Source organism: Chanos chanos, chromosome 7 (assembly GCF_902362185.1).
Source record: "Chanos chanos chromosome 7, fChaCha1.1, whole genome shotgun sequence".
In the NCBI taxonomy this organism is placed as follows: domain Eukaryota; kingdom Metazoa; phylum Chordata; class Actinopteri; order Gonorynchiformes; family Chanidae; genus Chanos; species Chanos chanos.
In genome coordinates, this window is record NC_044501.1 from 35,292,990 (window position 1) to 35,297,989 (window position 5,000).

Consider the following 5,000-nt stretch of genomic DNA (forward strand, 5'->3'; position numbering starts at 1 on the left):
CTCTGGGAAAAAAAGGGGGGGGGGGCCGTGAAGCAGAGGGGTCAGGATTGGCCGAGGGAAGTCTGGGGGAGCCGAGATGTGAAATCCTGAGAAAAACGGTGTCTTTGTGAAAGACAGTCAATGAGTGAAAACCGAAAAACGTGACACCGAAAATGATGGGGCGGTGACAGACAGTGAGTCAAACCGAAAGGGAGAGATAGTGTAATGAAACTTGTAGAACTAAAGAAAAGATACAATAATTGTAAGAGGAAGAATAGATGGGTAGAAAGACAGACACATAGAGAGAAAAAACCCACAGAGGGACAGACAGACATAGAAATAAAGAAATCCCAAGACAGACAGACAGATAGACAGACAAAACCAGACATAGTGATGTGTTATCGGAATCGGCAGTGAGAGACAGAGAGTGAAGAACAGTGTAGAGGGAGAATCTGTGGGTTTAAAAAAGGGCTGTCGTGCTAACAGACAGTGAGACAGGTGATCAGTCTCTCATTTGTGACCGTGAGGGTTCAGCAGACACATGCACACACACACACACACGCACGCACACACACACACACACACACACACACACACACACACACACACACACACACACAGACGTCCGTCTGTTTTTCATGGTTAACACATAGCTCTCTGTGATCTTATTGACCAAAGGGTCCATGAAATCTCTGTAAAATTGAACTTAATAGGCAAAGTCCGAGTCATAGCTCACACACACACACACGAACACACACACACACACACACACACGCACACGCACACGCACACGCACACACACACATACACGTTAGCATACAGAATAGATTTGTTCCTCTTTTCTATCACTCCTTTTAAGATGAAAGGCAGTGACTAACTCAGCTAGCTTGGGAGTATGTGGTGTGTGTACGTGTATGCATGTGTGTCCATGTGCACGTATGTATGCGAGTGTGTGCGTGCGCGCGCATACGTGCGTGTGCGTGTGTGTGTGTGTGTGTGTGTGTGTGGGTGTATGTGGTGTCTTGAAAAGGCAGTGTCATCTTTGTACTCTGAAAAACACCCTGCATTGTCCAGTCTTCTCTCATTTCTCAGAAGCAGATGATCAGAAATAGAGGCAGACTGTTTGTCAGGGCTGAGAGTCAATAGCAGGCCTAATGGAGCTCTTTGACTGGGCACATTGTGTTCACCACAGGCCCGGCGCTTCTGGAAAAATTAACATGTGGATCAAAGATGTTTTTCACCACATACACGCACACACACACACACACACACACACACATACACACACAACCAGAAGCGGACAAGTAAAAATGAGCAACAGATGTGGTATACTCTCATTTGATTTATATGGTTTCCAAGTGCTTCTGTATGCGCTGTGTGTGTGTGTGTGTGTGTGTGTGTGTGTGTGTGCATATTGTTTTATAGGACCATGTGTAAATTTAAGTCCTGTCTCTTTACAGGACTTGAGCACAGACATGGAAAAGTAACAGTTTTTATGTCTGTTTTCACCATCATTCTGTTTAGTACAGGGACCTGACACAACCATGTAACTATGGCATTAAATATTACTCATGTACAGTAGAGGCTTATTACTTATATCTGTATGTTGAGTTATGGAAACCTTTTGATGAGTGTGTGTGTGTCTGTGTGTGTGTGTGTGTGTGTGTTTGTGTGTGTGTGTGTATGTCTGCACATGTGTCTGTGCACATGTGTTGTATGTGTATGTTTGTATTTACCGTCGTTGCTGTGATGTTTGGTAGATCGGTACTCTATAATGCAGGATGAAAGGGACCTTGCCCTCTGTTAGATTTGTACTCTATAGTGTAGGATGCCAGGCCTCTTCACTGTCTGGTAGATTTGTACTCTATGATGTAGGTTGACACAAGGCAAAGCACTGTGTGTGCTGGAGAACCTCAACCTCTTCCTCAGATATTTAAACATTCCCATTTTAAATAAACCTCATATATAACTCTACCCTCATAACAGATTCATCTGGTAACTAATATATGTCTATGCACTGACTTTAAACATATTTTTGAGTGTGAAACAGTCGATGTCTAAAAATGATTTGTGTTGTAAATGACAGATTTGTACCGATGACCTTTTATGACCCAAAGACAGAATGATACTAGACAAATACTCTGACATGTCAAATGGCTGTTTTTGTGACCTTACTAATCTGTTTCTCTTTTGTCGTTTTTTTTTACATATGCCTGGATTTGTTGATCATTTACACAGGTGAGTGAACATTTTAGTTCCCAATACAGATTAGAGTGGTGTGTGTGTGTGTGTGTGTGTGTGTATGTGTGTGAGTGAAACAAATCTCTCATCTCATCTCTCTCTCTCTCTCTCTCTCTCTCTCACACACACACACACACATATACATACGCACATCACACACACACAATTATGATGTAATTCTTACCCCATCTATATTTGCAACTGTGATACTAAGCTGTTTAGCTTAGTGTAAAACCCTCTTATTTCTTCTCACAGAACTTTAGTTTTAACAGAAATTTTTTTAAATCTCTCACAGGTCAGTGGAGGACCAGAAATCATATGAGCTGTAAAGGACGTGGGGGGGGGGGGGGGGGGGGGGGGGAGAGTTGACCACTGCACCAGAGAGAAAGTGAGAAAGAGAGAGAGAGAGTTGGAGAGGAAGGGGGGGTGAGGCAGAGTGCATGTGAGAGAGAGGAGTCGGGAGGAAGAGAGGCCAAGTGAAGGAGCAGTAATTGGCCCTAACAGAATAAAAAGCCAACCAATCAATAATTGATAAATCAATTAGACGCTGCCTGCCCACAGCAACAGAAATTAGAGAGCTAAAAGGAAAGAGACAGAGTGAGAGAGAGAGAGAGTGAGAGAGAAACATTAGAATCACTGGAAATGTTTCTTACAGTTTTGAATGGGAAGGTTATAAGTGTGCACTATCAAGTAATAGCAGTTTACTCCTCTGTGTATGTCAACAGGGATATCCATCTCTCTCTCTCTTTCTCTCTCTCTCTCTCTCTCTCTCTCTCTTTCTGTCTTTGTCTTCCTCCTCCCTTTTCTTCTTCTGTCTCTCTCATGACCTGCTGTTTTATGAATGCTCAGACAATGATAGCAAAGTCTACACCACTTTACCTTGAGATGTTTGTTTTTTCACATTCGTATCTGTGGCAAAGCTCTGTGTGACCTCACACGTCAGCCACGAGGTCGTGACGATGAGCTCATCGCGACACTTCGGTGCCGACCTTCACTGTCTGTCCGCCGCCACCTCATGAACAGGGATCAAAGGTCATTCGGATCAATAAATAATGGTTGTATGATTAGGAGAAGATTGAAGAGAAGGAGTCATGGGGGGAATAGAGAGGGCGAATAGAGAGGGGAGGTGGGGAGAGAGAGAGAGAGAGAGGGGAGAGAGAGAGAGAGAGAGAGAGAGAGAGAGAGAGAGAGAGAGCTAAGAGATCTGTTTGAGTTGACAGCAGGAAATGAAACATTTGCATAGGTTAGGGGAATTTCACCATCACTTTTAATAGGAAGAGAGAGTATCTAAATTTGTCCATCTGGTAAGTGGGTGTCTGTCATATGTGTGTGCGTGTGTGTGTGTGTTCAGCCCTAACGTCACAGGTTTTTTTTATAGCAGGAAATATAAAAGGTGAATCAGTAAGCAGAGTGGAGGGACATAGGTGGAGATAAATGATTAACAGTGGAAGGGACAGAATGAGTAATCCAGGTGTTGATGCAGAGCAGAAGTGAGCAGAGGTTTCCGTGGTCTTTCTAGTGTCTTTCCGGTGTCGTCCTTGTCTGTGTTCTTTATGATGTCATAATGGTCTGGAATGTACTGTCATGAATCTTTTCTCTCCCCCTCCTCTGCTCTGTGTTCAGCATGTCTCTACTCCTCCAGCTTGTCTGACAATGAGTCAGTTTGAATGATCTTTATCTACTGGAATGGTTTGCAGTCACTTATACCCCATCCATACCTTCACGTCTGCTTGACCTCAGATAAATGCTTTAGTTTGTGTATGATTGAGCACATGGTTTTTGGTACACTGACACATATATTGGTGGACTAAAATGTAGGACATACTCTGTATAGATGCAGCAGAGATGAACCAATGAAACATAAAGCTTTGGTCAGTAGTTGACTAGCCTTAGCGATTCTCTAGTCTCTGCTAAGCAATACCGTGAAGAAGAGGACACTTTTTCACGGCAAAAATCAGACAGGCTCCCTTCTGGCCGCCTTCTCGTCGCATCGTTCTCAGTTCTCTTCCCCACAGAAATTGTTTGCGACAAACTCAGTGGTTTACTGACAGCCTACTTTTGTTTGAAATGTCATCTGTACGCAGGATAGAATTACCAGAGCTATTGGGCAAAAAAGCCAGAGGCCTCAATACGAGAGCTTGTCATTTCAGACCAAAGAGGCTTTGATGTTTCCTGAGGCCTCTGCGAGAGATGCTGGTCCAACGACAGCTCACAGGGCTGAAGGATGAAGAGTTAGAGCGTCGTCTTCTCGGTCGCCGGTCGACGGCTTTTGTCTCCTGCGTCGTACGGTCCTCGTGGCGTTGGTCCAGGCGCGCCCTGTGGGGTTCGGCCGTTCCGTGGAGATCGTCCAGCGGTCCTCGCGCGCTGAGATGGAAGAAAGGAACCAAAAAAAAAAGGAAAAAAAAAAGTCACTGTCACGCTCAGTCTAATCTCTTCCCTCTCTTTCCTCGAAACGAAGTAAAAACGGTGTCTGTCAGTTTGTATCAGCGAAGCGTGACGTTCATGCGCTGTTTATAGCTACTTCTGTTCAGACAAAGCAGAAACTGTTAGCTCTGATCTGCACGAAAAAGATGTCGAGTTGAAAAGAAGGTTTCAGACGGATGAGCGTGTTGCCCTGCTGCTGGAGATCCCTGATTTTTTTCCTCGTCGTCCTGTGGCTTTGCGTCGGTCAATCCCTAACCGTGACCCTCTCGCCCTTCGCCCTTTGGCTTTTGCTCCCCGACTGAAATACAAGGTTGGGGATTAACGCACATGTACACCGATGCTGAACGTTTTGACCG